Below are 19,616 nucleotides of genomic sequence, written 5' to 3'. Positions count from 1 at the left end.
AATCAAACATAAAAATATCTCATGAAGGTTAACTGGAAAATTTTAAGATCTAATAGGGTGTCTACTTCATCCCCATGAAGAAATGAGACCTGACAAATATTTTTGTTTGTGATCCATTCTGTCCAGTGGACCCTGGTTTGGGCTGTCCCTGGGATTCAGGAGGCAAAGGCTCAAATTTCATCTTGAAACAGACTTTGTGAGAATTATAATTCTCCAGGATCTGCTAGGTGAGAACTGATGGATGCTGCTGTTTAAAAGCAGCTGTCTCTCAGCGAAGCCTTTCTTGACTTTTCAGGAAATAGTCAATTTCTATGAAAATTGCAGTTTAGGCAAATCATTAAACATTTGCTGACGAGATCAATTCGATAAAGGATTTTGCAGATAATCCAAATCATTTTATGCAGCACAGAAATCAGCATCACAAAACTGCTGGCTTGATGCATAATTTTTTCTTTTTTATTTAGTAAAATGGGATTGTTGAATGCTTCCAAGAGATGGCAAGTTTAAAAAAAAATAGCATTCTGAGATGAATTTGGGGATATCAACTGAGTTTTTTAATAATTTTGTATTTTTCAAATAATTGAAAAGTAGTGTTAATGTGCTCAGAATACAGTTCTTGCTTTATTTTGACCCTGTTTAGAAGAGCACATTTGAATAAGTTAGTTTCAGCAACCTGTCCTGGATATCAATATTTAAAGAAATTTTTCATGCGTTGAGTCTGTCCTCTGACAAATGTGGAGACTTAGCTTAAACTTTGCTGCGTAACATTTGAATGCCTAATTTAGGATAAAAAAAACTTGCTGTTGTTTCTACTTCTGGATCCTTTGTGATTCTGATGATCTGCATTACACAGCACAAGAGAAATATAAAATAGAGAGAATAATTCAAAGGAAAGATACTAAGACCATGGTTAAAATCAAGTAGTCTAAATGATGTTTTCATGTATTGGTTGATTTCTCAAGCTGCTATAGTAACACACTATGACTGATTCTCAGTCTTCCTGTTTGCATTCCTCTCTAACATACTCATAAAACAATTCAGAGGGTGGAATTTATTTTTCGAGATTTTTGTTCCCTTATTAGACTTCAAACATGATGTTTAAAGTTGATATGGGGCAATCAGGATGCACAAGATATCTGACACTGAAGAAATCCATTCATAAGATGAATCTTCAATGCCAAATCTTAAGAAGAAGAAAGTTTTCACAGCTGATTTTTAATCCTTGAAAAACTGGATTTACAATGGAAATTATGACAGACCCTTATGTATCAAAGTACTACTGGGTACCTGTATTTATTGCATAAAGCACAAGAGCACCAGATTTATAGCTGTAAGTGGTTTCATTAAAATGCCAGTTCTTTCTAGATTTTTCCCACTAGTTTAAAGTTGTCAATATTCCCCAACAACACTTAAAGAAAAACAAAATAGTTATTATAATAAAATTTACTAATAACATCAATATTATTTTAATCATTTTTCCTGTTGCTGGAAGTTAAAGTTGCTGTGTAATATGCATTAGCAGGAAAATTTCAGAGAAGTAAAGAGGTAATTTCTGTCCTATTTCTGCCTGTTGTCAGTCTCTGAGGACCTGAAATGTGGGATCACTTTTAGTCTAAAAGTAGGTTAGTCAATATTCATTCTCATTTTCTCCAGGAAATAGCTTCTTACCAAGCTGGTCTATAAATCTATCAGAAGAAGTTCCTTAGGAAGTATTTCTGACATATAGAAACCTTTATTTCTCAAATATTTTCTAGAATTTACTTAATGAACTCTCAGCCTTTTTATATCTTAAGAGTACTTATTTGCCACCATGGAAAACTGAAATTCTAGTGAAGATTTATGTAACAAAATGAGTATGAACAGTGAGGATCTGATCCTCTAAGATAATTTTCTGGCAACAGAAAAGTGACTGGATCCTTCAATTCAAATTAGATGAACTTGTATACACTGGATAAGGTAGTGCAAAGCTGTAGGTGAATGCAGATCAGAAGTCACCATATGTAAAAGACAATGCTCACAGTCAGTTTCTTGCTTAACCAGCCAACAGGCATCTCACGTCCACATACAAAGAATTAAAAAGTACATTGTCCTGTTAGTTTTGGCTGCATTTTTCAATTTCAGAATGGTTCAGCCTAGGTTTAGCTTAGATGGAGTCTATTGATACCATAATTGTCTAATTGCCCAAAGCTATAATTCTTTAGATTTTGAGATAATACCAAAAATACACTGGGGAAAGGTAGGAAACAAGGATGAAAGAGGGAGGGAATGAGAAAGGGAGGACAGGAGGCCTTGAAGAATCTAATAAAACTCGCATTAGTTCTAAATTTGTTTTGGGAGCCATAATTTACCTAACGCATATGTATCATTCAAGAGCTTCCCCTGTGCTCATGTTCACCCAACCTTGGTCAAGTCACACCTTTCAAGAGTGAATAATCGCCTCCCTGATTTTTTTGTCCTCCACTGGTTTCAGTCCTTCAAGGAATTTTCTACTTCTATTGCATGTTGGCTGTGATTATTTCTTCCACTGCCTTGCAATTCACATTTTAGCCAAGTATTTTCTTGCTAATTGGATACTCTCAGTTCAGTACAGGCATTCTTTGGCTTTTATTCTGAAATGCAGCAATGTTAGACTTGTGCTGCAGTCTGTGTTAGTAAGAGTCTTGTTGGAGTACATCAGCTCTCTGTCTGGGCCCTTGGAGAAAGCGCCTGGGCACCTGGAGCTTGAGATTCCCTTTAGGTGATAGACAGCCAAAAGTTAATAACTTCATCACTTCATTCTACATTGCTGTCTTTCATGGCTTGGTCCTTCTTGACCTCATTGTAGGGTAGCAAGGACTTGCAAATTAGTTGTACTCCTTTGTGTTAAGATCCTTCCAGGTGGCCTTCTCTTCTTCTGCCATAAGAGCTGGTTTTAGCTGCAAAGTGTCAGCATAGAGATGAAAACAGCATGCAGTTAAATCACTTAAGATTTTCATTGAATGATTTTTGAAACCATAGTATTTGATTCACCTCTGTTTTCCCAGCTGGAAATGCTCTGTCTCTTAGACTTTGATTCAAATATCCTGAGGGTGATCACATTCCTGACTCTTGACAAAAAAGACTTCTACAACCACAGATGATAAAATGAAAAAGTGGGAATAAGCTCTGTGTGTTTATCTGTGAGAGGCTGGGGGCACCCAAAACTGTCCACAAGGGCCTTTGCCCTGCGCTGATCACACTAATGTGGAAGGCAGCCATCAGCAAAATTAAACTGCAAGCAGAAGAGTGCGAAGAGATTTCTGACACAGCAGAAAAGACCTTGCTACGGGGGTAACAGGTCAGGGACCCCCACTAGGGTGAAGTGCTTCCTCACCAGGACCTGGGTCACTGGTGAAGAATACAACAAAGAGCAACAAAAGATCAGGGCACCCCCTCGTCCCACAAAAACGGTGTGCTCAAGCAGGACCCTCTCCTGGGTGGGGATGAGCTTCTGACCCACACAGCAGGGGGAAACCTCACTGGGGTCAGGCGGGTTGGGGTGGAGCTTCTTGGAATGAAGTATAAATGGAGTTTAGAAATCTGAAGGTATGCATATGTGTGTCTAATATTGTGTGTTTTGTTGGGTTTCTGATCCTGAGCATAGTGTTTGCTGATTAATTACGTGTCACTAGTAAATCAATAAAATGCTTTGATCCTTATTTGTTTTAAAGTGTGAGGATGGATCTGTTTTACCCAGGGTCAACAACTAATCTATTAAAAACTAGCAGACTTCTGAGCAGGCTAGTTCAGTGAGAGGGTTTACTGAATAATCTACAAGAAAAGGAGAGAGAAAATAAATTGTTGTTCTAATGATGAAAGAAGTTATCATTCTAATTCAATGCAAAATTTAAATATTTTCATAATTTTATTCCATGAAAGATAATTCATGCATCAGCAGTTTTTTCTTTCAAGAAATTTTATATATTTCTCATAATTAAATTGCAGAAAAAATGTCTAGACTATTAAAATTTTATGTCTAAGTTTTAAGGTAAAAGTGCTTTCCCAGCTTCTCTAGATAGAGCTTATTATTCTGGGTTTTTAAAAATGCAAGTTTGGTATGAATCTGCTATTTCTTTCTCTATGGACCATTTCAATGATTAATCATTAGGAAAAAGACTGCCTTCATTCAGAAAAAAACTATTACCATTTATAAGAGATCTAGACTTAATAAAATGTTGTAGCTAAGATAGTGTAATAATATATCATAAAGATGAAGTACACATAACCATCCCTGGCATCCTCCACAGTAACATATTTATTTCTTATGTTGTTTGCAAATTTATTAAAGTTCCTGAAAAGCTTTGCTTTGACATGTTATTTCATGTACCATCCCGAAAAATCCATGTAAAAAAGAGAGATGTTTCAGAGTTTGTGGAAAATATTTGCATAGTTAATAAAAAATGAAGAAATGTAAGGTGGAATCATTTGTGGAAAACAAAAATGATGGTCATCTTGATCAAAGTCTTTAAAAACATGTTTAATTCTGTCTTGTGAGTGTTTTTTACATATATATCTCTTATAAGTGAATATTGCTTTTTGGATACCGTATCTTCAGTAGAGCTGCATGTACCTAAAGATAGGTTGGTTTTTTCTTAATAGTTGTCTCAATAAAGTGTTAAAATTTCGTTAAGATGGAAGTAGTATCTTTCTTATGGACATTTACTAGGCTACAGCTTACCTTTTCTGTCCACTTACTGTGTAATATAGCCTATAATACATTATAATTATCTATCCTCAATAGTTGAAAGGCACAAGCACACAAAAACAGAGGCACAGCAAGAAAAAAATCAGTCTCTCAATATATGTGTTTTAAGAAAAGTATTAGATATTTGATCATGCCTTCACTAGGGAAATGTTTGGTCAGATTTTTCTCATTTTCTAAAAGTATGTGGGTTTATTTACATTTCCATATAATGAAAAAATTAAAGTCAGAATTTGTCTGTGCATGAAAGTTTGCTGAATGAGTGGAAAAACACTTATTTGTAGAAAAGCTTATCTAAAAAATTAATGTCCAGTATTGGTGTTACTCTAGCAGAAAAGCAAATGAGATGAAATCAGTATTATTTTAACAAATAGTGAGACAGGTGGGTGCAGATGCAGGTGAAAGCTTACTCTTGGTTTCAGAAGTGCTAGACATAAAGATTCAAAAGTAAATGGTGACTAATTTTATCTTTTCATTGCTTGTAAGCAACACCATAATGGTTTTTCATACTATGTCTTTCTCCAACACATCCTCAGTTTGTTATATGAAATGCATATCAGCAGTGGTGCAAATTGAATGGAAAACAGACTCAAAGAAGTCACAAGGGTCTGTGTAGGTTCCTGGGCAGCAGAGAAGTATCTTACTCTAAGTAATGCAGTGCAGCATGGTGAGTTCATGTCACTTGCTGCAGGGCAGTAAGGGTTCATAAAATCAAGGCAGCTACATGGCTATAGATCTTCTATAACGTAACATTTATTTTCGTTTGCCATGGGCAATAGATTTTCTATTACTGAATGTGAACTAATGAACTGGCAGGGCAAGTCCAAGTTATCAACACCTATTGAATGTGTTTCCATGCTCTAACAGACAGGACAGCTCAGTTGGCAGTGTTCTACCTGCCTCTGACACAGTGGCATTTTGGACCTGAGAATGCCCTCTGTGTTTGTGCTGCTCGCTGATGCTGCATCTCTTCTTTTGAAGCACATTGTAAACCTTCCCATCGTACAAATCTTCTCAGCCCACACAGAGATAGCTCCTTAGCAATCTCAGTGGCCTTACACAGGAATCCAGGAAATAAATTCTGAAGCCATCTCGTTAGATAAATTTATGGACTGCCTTTCCACAAGTAGAAGGCTGATCTGACCACCAAAGCCAGGAGTCTGTGGGCACTCTACCACTCTGAACTTTACAGGCACCTTTGTGCCAAGACAAAATGAGTCAAAAGGGACATAAAATCCCACCCTTCTCATCAGTCAGCGCCTGCTGCTCAGGCCATTCAACAGGGTCTCCCATAGCCATTAAAGACCCTGCTGCTGGTCTAGTTCTAGTTAGGGGGAAAAAGAGGGAGGTGTGTAAATTGGGATATGTTTTAGGGAACATGGAGGAAGGTGGGACAGGAAAATATGAAGGAACTACGAACTTTGTGGAGCAAAAGCAAGTGGAATGGAAAAGAACATGGAGTGGTTATGGTGATGTGACTCTGGTTATTGTTCATGTGTATGGAAACATGTAATAAATTGCCATGGGTTCCACTTAAATAGCACACTAAGAAAGAGACCCCAGGTTGCTTAAATTACATTTGATTAATGCTTTTTTTGGCTACATCCAGGCCAATAAAAGTTAATGTTGGAAGATGAAATGGCTCAGGAATATAATTGCATTTATTAAGAGACATTATTAGGTAAAACTCAGATAATGGCAGAGTTTTTATTATGTTACTTATATATCTGAAAAAATAAAAAAAAAAGTATTAGATAGATTTATCTCTTTCAGTCCTGCTTGCAGTCTCAGAGAGTAACCATTACATGTGGAGAGCACTGCACACCAAGACTGTTGGTCTGTCATAGCTTTAAAATATGATAAGGTGATAAGGTATGCTTTCTCAAGTTTCTGTATTTAACCCTCTGAAACAGAACTAAAATCCCTTATGGTCTTCATTTGCTATATTGGGCTTTGTTGGCCAAAAGCCTTTCAGCAATTAGTGTTCTACATCCTGCAGCTACTTTCAGGTGTCCTCCATAGCACAAACTTCATCTCTACCTGTTATGTATGAGCCAAGCCAGAAAAAGGAATCTCCATTGTTCCAAATCTTGCATATGAGCTAGCAAAGTTACATGGCAGATTATACTCAGCTACATGAAATGTAGAAAATGAAGCCCTACCAGGCCTCCTCATTAGCCCAGTATCATAACTTTAATTGTAGAGTATAAGAGAGGAAAGCCCAGAAAGAGGACAAAATAAACCATTTCTTCTTCAAGTATCAAAACAGCCTCCTGTAGTACTGGTTCAGGGTCAGTTAATTCATCTAATTATAGTGATAGTCTTTCATGAGTTAACAATTGCACAATAAAAATGAAAAGCTATATGTAATTTAAATCACAATATTCAGATGAGGACATTGGACCTGATGTCCTGTGATGAAGTGGGGCACCCTAATCATTACCAAGGTCTTGGACACATCCAATTTTTGGACAGCATTGTATGCAGTTTCTTTACCCCTTTCAGTATTTTGAGGATGTATTAAATGTCTCTGCAGCAGTTTAGCTGCAGAAATTTACTTTGAAGCATTATGCAAAAGGAATGTAGAAATCCACAGTGCTATATTCTATTGTTATAGATCTCTTTATTTTAAAGTGCACTGGAAGCCTAGAGGAATTCAACACATAAATGCTGAGATGAGTGTTCTCTTTCAGGGATGTGCAGTTGTTTGCTGTATAATTTCACTACCAAAAACAATTAGTATGTGCCAATTTCTTTTAGGTGATTATAAATGTGGTAAACAGGGTGAAGTTTGTTAATTTTTTTACCCCTATCTTTATTTTCCCCTGTTCCAGAGAAATTAAATATAGTGGCCTTGATCTGTGTTTTCATGAGTTTTGGTTGGGGTTTTATTTCAAATTCAGAGGATAGTATTAATGGGAAGAACTGGAGAAAAGATTTTTGGGGGCCTTTTGTTTGTTTCTTTGTTTCCCAGTTTGGGTTTTTTGTGTATTTGGTTGGTTTCCTTTTTTGGGGGGTGGGTTTTTTTTGGTTTTGGGTTTGTTTTGGGTTTTTTGGGGTTTTTTTTTGGTTTCGTTTAATTTTTGGGTTTTCTTTTGGTTTTTTGGCATTGTTTTTGGTTGGTTGGTGGTTTAGTTTGGTTTGGTTTGGTTTATTTCAGGGTTTTTTTTGTTTATTTTATTTGTTTGGTTGGTTGGTTTTGTCCTTTTTCCCCCAGGTTAGAAAGGTGAATTCTTGGCTGGATTTACTCTCTTTTTTTTTTGTTGTTTTTTTGTTGAGTCAAAATGCTTGCAGATTCTCCTTTTGACTCTCATAGAGAGGTGAAATATGGTCAGGAAGCACTAACACATACCTGACTCCCAGAAATGAATGTACCAGTTCTTTGAAACAGCCAATGCATTTTTACCCACAGTTATGGGAACATTCATGATAAAACCTTGAAAAAGGACATTCTATTTTTTCATTTGAAAATGTTTTGTTTTCTATGTGGAAGAAGAAAGCAGTTCACTTAGATAAGAAACAGGGTATTTAGGATCTAAAAGTGCCATTTATAGTCTTTTGTATGCCAAAAAAAAGAAAACAACCTCTTACCAAAATGCATGCATTAAAATATAGGTGCATGATACTAAAAGAAAAACTGTCTTTCATTCACAAGCAGACAATTAACATGTCTTCAGTTTTATGAAACACCATGAGATATTGTGGATGGCTTTTAATGCTCTATTCCACAAAGAACATTGAGTTGAATATTTCTTCTTATAAAAACTAAAACAAAGTTCTTAAGAAATAAATTCTCCTTCTGTCCTTAATTTTTCTCCTACACATGGTACCTTTTTTGCTCATTTCATTGTGGGAAAGAAAAGCTCTTAGTTCATTGGAAAGGAGAATAAACAAATATGAAGGCCCAATCTTACCTTCATTGTGGCCTTAGGACCTATTCAATTTTTAATAAATATTTTATTTGCTGCCAAGACCCTAAAGTAGAGTTACTTGCACTTGTTCTACTAAATACAACCCAAAAGCTCTTTATGGTCATTTTATCTTGCAGGTTTGCTGTATCCCCAAATTCTGAGTGCACCTATCCTGTTCAAAATAGATGAATCAGCTTAAAAACGTCCTATAAAAAGATATCCCTTTTTTCAGGTTTTGGATGCATGATTCAAGCACATCCAATTTGATTCTGAGTATGAATCAGCTGGTGAATTAGAGAGAATAATGAAGTGCCACTATACCAATGAGACAAGGGAAAAAGTCAATCAAAATTGGACCTTTAATAACTATGAAATATGACATAAATATGAAATACTAAATAGATTTAGCTCGTGAATTACTGAGAGAAAAATGACTGATTTTCAGTGTGATCATCATTCCAGATTTCCTGACATACATATTTGATAAACTTACTAAATCTGAGCATCTCCAACAGTATCTTGAGGGTACTGCTAGACCAAGAAAGTCTAGCTTCAAATTAGGGAAATGAAAGCATGACAGAGCTTGGAGGCAAACTTAAAATTCATTTGATGAGCATTCCATGAAAATATTGAATCTAAAAAACAAATAGGTTTAGAAACATTATGCATTTATTCAGATACACCTAAAAATAATAATAAAAAAAAGATCAAAGCTCTCTATGCAATAACTTTTAATGCTGTAAGAGGAGCAACTCTTTATTTCTCTGAAGTGTTTAGCTAGGTTGAAACACTGATGTTTATTTTTAAATAACAAAGGAACAGAAACAAGCACACGTCTTTAAAATTCAGTGTTCACATTCAGTTAAGCCACTTTTGAAATAATACCTTAAATCTGATGCAAACATGTTAATTAAGTTATTTTGTTTCAGATTTACCGGTGTTAAAGTTTTGTCCCTTTTTAACTGTGAGAGTTTGGGTTTTATATAGAAGAGACAGCTCCTGTCCAAAAGTACTTGCAGTCAGTGGTTGCAAGGAAATACTAATGACAGGTAATTGTGATTTGTTGTATAAGCTTCAATCACTGCATAGCAATTACTCACCCACTAGCAAATATTTGACAAGTATTTCTCCATCATGGCAGTATAGGAATGACTCTGCTGCTCCTGTGAAGAAGTGATTTCATCTTCATGATGTCTCAGTGATTCTTCATCTTTCAACAACATCTGAATTAAAATGCAATTGCAAGAAGAATAACACAAACATTTTTTTGTTCAGCTGGCATACATAGAATCTCAGATTGTGAATCAAAAGTTGTCTTGGTTCTTGTATTTTCCTATGTGAATCCATCAATAATTATCATTCTAGCTTCATTCGTTTATACCAGAGCAGTTGATTTTTATGCAGATCGTACAAATTGAAATTAAATTATTGTCTGCAGTGATTTGCCTCCCCTATGGTTCTTCACTGCTGCTGCAAGAACTGAAACAGTGAAAGTACTCCTATACTAATGAGGCTGACATTTAATCATGGTGTTGTAAACTAAGTTCAAAAAAAAAACATCATTCTTAATTTGAAGAATCTTCCTGACTAATATTGCTATAATGACCTGTGTAATACTGAGAAATTTCAGTGGAGAAATATAGGCAAGGACCAAATAAATTAAAAATTCTACTAATGGGTGATTTAAGGAAAATTCTTGTCTCATTTCTTTAAAAATACTACATTGTTACTGAGAGTATTAAAAAGCAAACAAAAATAAGAATGATGATTCTTGCTATTATTGTAAGAGAAAGATACAACTCTGAGTGTAAATAAATATTTTATTTACTTAAGGAATAATTTTTGCAGTCACTTCTTTTCTACATCATGTGGATTCTTTAAATAAACTTTCAATTAAAATTATATTAAATCATATTTTAAAAAAAGAAACTAGCTATATAACTATCAAATTAAAAATTTGAGATTCACTGGAGCTGGTCTGAAATAAAAATAACTCAAAGATGGAAATAGCCCCCTGAGCAGAATACATCAAGATACTTAGAGTGTTTGCTCTACGAGGATGATCATACATAGAATACTAGTAAGGATGGGGTTTTTTTCCTATTATAAAGATAAATAACAAAAACATTAAGAAATACTTGATTTTTTTTTAATAGGCAGGAAAACTCCAAACTTTTTGGTTTGGTTTGGTTTGGTTTGGTTTGGTTTGGTTTGGTTTGGTTTGGTTTGGTTTGGTTTGGTTTGGGTTGGAGTAAGATACACAACATACATGTATGAGTTGGAGTAAGATTTTTCTAAGGGACAAAAGAACACTTACTCTGCTGTTTGAAAAAGTGGGTGTTATATATTGTACTAAATTTACATATGGTGATTGGCCTCTCTGGATCTAAACATCATTGATATAAAATGAAATTGGGGATTTTGGAATGGGGGAAGTGATGAATGAAGCAAAAGGCTTTTTAAAGCTGAATTTGAAATCTCAGCCTGACTAGGAAGATAAATCAAGCAGAACTATTGAGATATTCATGCAGAATAATTTTCTCCTCTTCTGCCCATTACTTCCCCTTCTAATCCAGTAAGATATCCACAATTTGTACCTGTAAACTATCAGTTACTTTAAAAAATAAGCTATCCAGATCTGATAACTTCTGTGTCAGAAGTTTCAGCCTACTTCAGTAGTAAAACAATCAACCTATGCTCTCTGTTCTCTGGAGTAACATCTATCTCCTGACTGTGCCAAACAATTTGAAGTAAAAGAAAAAGGAAACATTAAATTTAAATTAAAACTAAACTTCTGTCTTGAATTCCCTCTACACCAAAAACCAAGGGACAATCCACAGAGGAGATATTTTTTGATAGTTAAGAAATAATTGTATTTCTGCATTTCTTATTTGGACCTTATGCATGTCTGATACATTCAGAGAAATGTTACAAAAATTCTTAGGAAGGATTACATGCCTATGACATACATGTCCACATCTGAGCTAATTCTATAAAATCCCTTCTCAGTGATCATAGAGAAGCACACACTACTTGAGTTCAGCTCACCTGCTTTGTAGGATTAGATATGATATTATTCCTTAATGACTACAAAAAAAAAGTAAAAACATGTAGTTGTTTTTTTTTTTTTAAACTTGGATTAGGAGAAAAGAATATGTAGAGCAAAAGGCTTGAACAAATAAAACCTTGGACAGAATACTGCTGTTAAAAGGCATGATCATTTCTGATATTTTTGCTCCTTTCAATTGTCTTTTATTTTCACCAAGATAGCATTATGCCTGCGTCAAACAGATTTTAGAGTGTTGTTTGAGTAGTTTATGTGATAAATCATAGTCTTAGAAACACACGGAGCACAAAGGAAAATCAGATCAAACGACTTACTTTGCCAGGATTTCCAGGTCTGGGAACTGAAATCAGTGCCTGCTCTCATGACTCTGATCCTTGATGCAGGAAATGAGCTGCACTGGGGAGCGATGCTAAACAGATTTTTAAACTGCATACATAAGGTAAAGCATAGATGTGTCACCTCGGGTTTGTCTGCATGAAGTTATATTAATTTTGCTGAAATTTTGCCTTTAACTAAGGTTCGTCTTGTGCTGTCAGAGCCTAAGGCACAGGCTAGAAAGTGGGAGGAATTGCTTCTGTCATTGGACCGTGTGGGCGATATTGCTTTTCACCTCCTACCTGGCAGCCTGCCAGATGCCTATGTCTCAGCCAAGGTTGTGCTTCTTCTTGGTCCTCTAATGTTCCTGGGCAGAGGCTACCAGCTAGTGTTAACTTCCCAGTTAGTCATGAAACATCTCATTTTTGCACTGAGCAAAACTTATAAATTATTTATGACATGTTATTTATCACATATTTGAAATATTTCTTTATTTACTTAACTGATGTAAACACAGACAGATATAAATCTGTTAAGTGCAAGCCTGTAACTCTACATTCTGCCTGTGTCTCAACATTCAAAAATATTTACGCTTGGTTCAGTGTCCACTTAACTTTAGTTGAGGAAAGGGAAAAGCAGACAGTGAAATTTGATCTGTTGGCTGGCAATAAACTTCTTTCTCTCATTCCACTGACTGTTATCTGCTGCTCATGTGACCACCAACAGTACAGCTGTGAGCAGACTGAGGAGTATAAAGAATGATTACAGAGTTCTGGGAGTGGCAGTAAGGGAATTTGGAGCACAAGTTATTTTTTCCTCAGTCCTCCCAAAGAGAAAGGGTTTGTAAAGGCCAGTGAAATCTATAATGGTTACAGACCTGGAGCCACAATTAGGGTTTTTCTACTTAGACCATGCCACTCTGAAAAATGTGGTGTACTGAGAGCTGATAGGTTCCATCTGTCAGAGAAGGAGAAGAACATCTTTGGTCATAGGCTTGCCAAGATGGTGGAGAAGGCTTTAAACTATAGTGGGCCAGGGAAGGAACAATCTGTGCTGCTCCTCAATCTGTTCTACTCCTAATATATGGATGCCAGGGCCAGCAATCGATGCATAGAGGTTGCAGACAGAGGTCACAGGTCAGCAGAAAAGTACCTGAGAGCAGTACAAAGGAATCACAGCCACTAAGTCAGCTTCAATGGGGCCCCAACTTAAATGCCTCTATGCAAAGCACATAGCAAAAACCAGAAATTAGAGATGTGGATGCCTGCAGGTCTTTAATCCTTTTAATATCATGGAGACATGGTGAGATTGTTCCTATGATTAGATTATTAGAATGGATGGATACAAGAAAGGATAGACAACAGAGCCAAGGAGGTGGTGTTGCCCTCTGTGTCCGTGACCAGCTGGAGTGCAAGGAGCTCTGCCTGTGGATGGAAGAGGAATCAGCCAAAAGTTTATGGGTCAGGACTAAAAGAAGAACAGGGACAGGATATTATAGTGGGGGTCTGCTGCAGGAACACATGGTAAGTAATGATTGGTGACAGCCAACATGGCTTCACTGGGGGCAAACAGCTCCTGAAAATTTTGGCCACCTACTGTGATGGGGTTACAGCATTGGTAGATAAGGGAAGTGCAACTGACATCATCTCCCTGGATTTGTGCGAAACGTTTGATACTGTCCAGCATGACATCCTTGTCTTTCAACTGTAGAGACATGAATTTGATGGATGGACTCTACATAGAGTGGTTTGTTTAGTTTTGGGGCCCCAAACGTAGGAAGGACACAGACCTGCTGAAGAAAGTCCAGAGGAGGCCACAAAGATGATCAGAGAGCTGGAGCACCTCTCATATGAACACAGGCTGAGAAAGCTGTGGTTACTCACAATGGAGAAGAGAAGGCTCTGGGGTGACCGCACTGAAGCCCTCCAACACCTAAAAGGGTCTACAAGAGAGATGGGGAGGGACTTTTGACAAGGGTGTGTAGTAATAGACAAGGGGAAATGGCTTTGAGTTGAAAGAGGGGGAGGTTTATATTAGAACTTGTTAGAAGATGTTCTTCATTATGAGTGTGTTGAGGCACTGGGGCAAGTTATCCAGAGAAGTTATGGATGTTCAAGACCAGGCTGGATGGGGCTTTGACCAACTAGCTAATTTATAAGGTCCTGCACTTCTATGACTCTTTAAAGAGAATTGTGAGGTTAAAACAAAAAAGCATCCAAACATTTTTTAATGCAGGCTTACCTCCAAAAGAACTAGTCTTTGATTAGATCAAGTGATTATCTTTTGAGCATTGAAATATTCCAAGCTGAGGGAGTGCTAGTAGAGCCTGTGTTCTTGTTCATGTAATGTTCTTTTCTCTTTGTCATGCAGAAGATTTTCTGTGCTTGTGAATGTGACTGACTTTACTTACAATATAGGATGTGAAGAGATTGAGGACAGAATTCTGCAGTTTCTGGAAACAAAATCATATTGAAGTAGCCCACTGGAAGTTGTCCAGTGGGAAATCGAGGTCTGATCTGCTTTCCAGAGCTCCAGAGCTCTGAAGTTTAAGATTGGGGGCCCTAGGTGATGGCCTCCAGGGGTGCCCCGGACTGAGTCCAGCCTCCTACTACTCACTCTGAAATAGGGGATGGTGCTTGGTTCCTGTGGAGCTTTGGTGTCTTGGAGAGGAATCCTTCCATTTCAGCACTGTACATTTTATCCATCTTTTCTCCAAAGCCAATATATACACGAGAATACTTGCACAACAGCAGAATCCCTTCCCTCCAAAGAAAAAGGAATTAACATGTTCTGTTGATGGCAAATGTTAAAAAGATAGGAAACTACTTCCCCAAATATTGCAGCACATGCAATTTCTAATTTTGATTGCATTAGGAATATCTGGGTATTCATTTATGAGACCAAAAACAAGAGAAAAATAGAAGCAAATAAAAAGAATAATTTTTAGACATAAATTTGTGGGTGAATTAATTTGGGATTTTATACATAAAGCTTGATTTTACCTTTCATAGCAAGCAAAGAATTTGCAAGTAACCTAGAAAAAATTTAACACAGTAGTCTAACAAGAACTGAGACAGATACAGAAAAATAATAATTTCAAATAATAAATCTCTTAGATTTCAAAGTAAGAACGAAGTTTCAAAATCTCTGAGGTTACTTTTGATCAGAAATGTCATCAAGCCCAAGCTTGCCAGTTCTTTCAGATAATTATAACATTCTACAGTTCTCAATTTAAAAGACCGATTTCTGATTGCATATGAGAGTTCTTCTTATCCCTGAAAAAAATTCTGCCTGGTAAATGCTTTCATTCAGTACTAAATCAGATACAAGGTTCCCAGTCTTCTTGTGCTTGCAACTCTATGCTTGATGAAAATCACCTTTGTTATTCTGGAATGCTTCATTTTACTAAAAAATTTCTTTACACTTTAGTATCTCAGAGCTGGGGCTCTAAATCTCCGAGTTGATGTCCTTGCATTATCAAAACTGCATAATATATGGCTTTTTCTCTTTGCTCTGCATATAAGAGAAACACTTAACTCTCTCTGCAAACGTATTTTGTGTTCTTCTCTCCTTTCAGTAACTGCCAATTGCAGATGTTAACGTCCAGATCCTTATATAAAGAAACTGTAATTGCCTTTATTACAATAATATAGAAAATTCTTCTAAGTCAGTAAACATAAAAAACCGGCTCTCATTCACTGGATCTGAATAAAACTTAAAATTACTTTTATACATCTTTTTTTTTGTTAAAAGCAAAAGGGTGAAAGAGGATACTGAGATTCTGCCTGAGGATGTTTAGATTTACAGTACAAGCAGTGTAAAAATCATATTCAATTATGAGGCTAGATTAACTCTCCTTGACAAGGAAAAAGTAGTAGAAGACCCAAAAGAAACTATGATGAGCAATCCAGACCAGGCATATTTTCAAGCAGATCATGCTTGCGTGTCAAGGGGAACAAAAGACTACGCCATCAGTTTTCTGTGGTCATAAATGAACCTGCATGTGGAAACCAAACTGAATAAAACAAGTTCCCAAGAATTCAAAAATCTTGGTAACCATTTTTAACAGAAAGGTTCTACTATAAATTTACCATGACTCAAAAAAACCATTTTCAATCCTTTGTAAGAATCTACCCAACTTTCATTATCAGCCATAGGGTCTGCTTATACTAAGCTCTAAATCAGGAGTGATTAATTAAATACTTAATTCCAATGTGATAAACTACACAGATTTTGGGGTGAATTTTGCTGAATGGATATTAATGTCATGTTTTACAGTCCATTCATTATTCTGGACCCTTGTTTCTGAACTGCCTCAATTTTTTTTTTCATTACTCTTTTTAAACAATTTGCAAAATGTTCTTAGTACCACTAAAAATAAATGGAAAAATAACTGATCCATGCCTAATTAATATTTCCCCTGTAATAGTCTTTTTGGTAATGGTACCACACTAGAATCTATATCCCAATAATCACATTCATGACTATACATTACATATAATTAAAGTAAACATCTGAAAGGCAAGCTTATACAAATACGAACTAGAAAAAAACCCCATATATATATATATTTTTTTTTACTGAGTTGTTATATCCTTAATGTGAGAAGACTTATGACTATTATGTTGACCTAATAATTTTTTGTTATAATATTGAAAGCAAAAAGAAAAAGTAATATCAAAGAAGCTGAGCAAGCTATGTTGCCTGGCATAAATTATATTAAACTTTTTCAGAATCATAACCTAACAACATTATCAACCTGCACAAGAAAGTATTACCTCTTCCTTTGAAAATTTCGTTTGATAAATTATGCTTAGGTTATATTTCTAAAATAGTGTAGGCCAGCATTAAAACTGGCAGTAACTAAATATTAAATCCCTTCAACATTTACTCCAGTAAGACAAAACAAGGCTGGGAAAGACTTTTTATGAAGGGAACTCTCAATTTCATCTAAAACAGTGTTAGCAGTATTTAGCAAATATCTTGGATGGAAACCCAGGAGTGAAAAATGGAAAAAGAGAGAAATTCAATAACAGAATCATACAACTGGAGATAAAATAATTAGGGAAAAAAATCCAAACATACTCTGGACATATGTTGATTTTGCTTGTAGCATAGTGTATAATCAGAAGGGAACTCCATGGCATGAGGCAACTTGTTATAGTATCTTGTTTAATTGACATTTTTTCACAAAGATGCCCAAAGAAGTTTATGTTTTGAGTATGTTCTTGCTGCTGTTGCTTATGATCCTATTTCAGATTTTTGGTGTTGTATTTCTGAGACCAAATACTGCAGAGACAGAGACAAATTAAATTCTGTGAAGAGGAATCCCATGGCTCTTTTGCAACTCAAAAGTTCAGAATTTCCTGATAAGATCATTGAATAAAAAGATGCAACATCAAGGTGATACACAAAAGTAAGGGAAAAAAGGAGAAAATTCCAGAGTGCATTCTTTCTTCCTTCTTCTTATTATTATTCAGGAACTTAACACTCAGACATTTCTTCTGTTGGTAGGAAAAGTGACAGCGACTTCAGTCTGCCTTCCAGAGCTCTCTCTGGGGACAAAAGGAAGGAAGGAATGTTTTGGCATCCTTACACATTTGTTTATAACTCACACTTCATTCCAATCCTGTTCATGCGCTTACTTCAAATAAGATAAATTCTGGTAGTAACTGTGGTAGGAAGGGGCTTTAGAAATCTCTTCTTCTTTAGTATTCAGACTTCAAGTGGTGGAGAATATAAAGCACCCTGTGCAATCTTATTCCTATATAAATTTACCTTGTCTTCATTTATTTTAAGATATGTGTGCAATAGATTTGAAAGTCCTTTAATACTCAATATCAACAATGTTGAATATTGCACAAAATAATGAATATTTTGATGTTTAAGTGTATGGCTAAGACTGACTAAAAAAAGAAGGTTTAAAAAGTATATCGAGGTTTAAGGTTTGTTTTCATTCAAGTACAGAAATCAGATTCTTCAATTGCCAAAGTTAAAATGAATTTTTTTAAGAGTATCCATATCACCCATTTAAGTAACTCTTTTGTAGATTCTTTATTGTCAGGAAAAATGAATGACAGATATAGAGGAGTATCCAAAGAATAATTTGTAATATTCCAGCCCTATCACCTTTTTTTTTTAAAGTTCAGGGGATTGTAAAAGGGACTGAGCCATTTTTGAACCACAAAAAGTTTCTACATATAAGTGAAACAAATATTCTTCCTTCTTCTTGCTTTTATTTTGTTAATTATGGACTAAAGTTCTCATAGGCAGAAAAAACCCTTCTGAAGTTCCTAATTGACACTGGAGTCCTATAGATCACATATATGGCTTTCTGCAAGCCTTGATCATATGTTACCTTCCACTGTAGATTTTAAAGGGATTCAAAAAGGATTGCAATATGTTTATTTTTTAATTCTTAACTGAACTAGCTGCTATAGAACCAGGATTCCAAGCACACACAGTTCCCTGGAAGCTGCACAATTTCAGAATTTACAGGCTCAAGAAAAATATATCTAAGAGTATGAGTGGGCTCCTGGGAAATGAATGACCTAAAAGAGATGCTAAAAAAGTGAGGTTCAAGAAATATTTTATGAAAAGAGATCCCTGATTTTAGTGCCTTCAATCTATTGATCTCAAAATTTTAACCAAGTTTTTTTAGAATACCTTTAAGTCCTTTGCATAGATAACTTGGATAACAACAACAGAACATTTTCTGAAGAAGCAAAAATTTCCCAGAAAATGTGCTTTTGAAAGGGGTTTTGTATCCTAACAGAAAGATGTCCAGCTGACTAATGAACAGGACCTCCATGAAATCAATATGTTTGTGCTGGTTTTGGGTAAGCAAGGAATTTGTGTAATAAGTTTGAAATAGAACTCCTCCAAGAAATTTTCAAATGTTGTGTTGCTATAAAATTTATTCTGCTTTGTAAGGATTCTTATGCAGAAAATGATGAAGGAGAGAAGGTAGGTGTGCTGTTGCATTGGCATTCTGTTCATGAAAACAGTGGTAGACTGTTAAATGCTAATGTGTACTGTAGAAGACCCTAAGAAACATTCAACATTAAATCAATTTGTGTCAATAACATATAGCTTCTGACTGCTGCTAGATTCTCTTCTTGAGGCTGAACACCAGTGCATGTGAACTTTGCACTGATTTGAACTTGGAGATCAGCATCAGAAAAGTATAAGGTCTTTTTATTTGTTTTTTGCCTGGTTTATTTTATAGTAACTGCTGTCTCAACAGCTTAGATCTTGGCAGCTGTCTTCATGAAGAGATGAGATGGTTCATGTTAGTGATGACACGAGTATTTAACCAGACAGAAAGTGAGAGACAGAGGAAAACCCTGGCAGATTTATAATATTGCTGTTATAGGGGTTTTTGAAGTGTGGAGGTGGTGGTTTTTTGGAGTGTTTTTGTTTGTTTGTTTGTTTGTTTGGATTTTGTTGTTGTTGTGTTGTTTTGGGATTTTTTTTTGGATTTTGTAGTAGACTGTGAGTAGGTGGGAAGAACTGTGCAACCAATTTTCTTTAAGAAAGTGTAGACTGGGATTTAGATATGATTTTCCTGACATCCAAGTAAACTGTGCTGGTAGGATAAATA

General features: G+C 35.7%; 1 protein-coding gene across 1 annotated transcript in view; it reads left to right on the top strand.

Annotated features, from left to right (window-relative positions):
* NALF1 (NALCN channel auxiliary factor 1) overlaps window positions 1-19,616 on the top strand; it is a 435,811-nt gene that overhangs the window by 245,061 nt on the left and 171,134 nt on the right. The gene's annotated exons all lie outside the window — the stretch shown is intronic.

Source organism: Melospiza melodia, chromosome 2, assembly GCF_035770615.1.
Source record: "Melospiza melodia melodia isolate bMelMel2 chromosome 2, bMelMel2.pri, whole genome shotgun sequence".
NCBI lineage: Eukaryota > Metazoa > Chordata > Aves > Passeriformes > Passerellidae > Melospiza > Melospiza melodia.
This window is presented reverse-complemented; position numbering and strand designations above follow the sequence as displayed.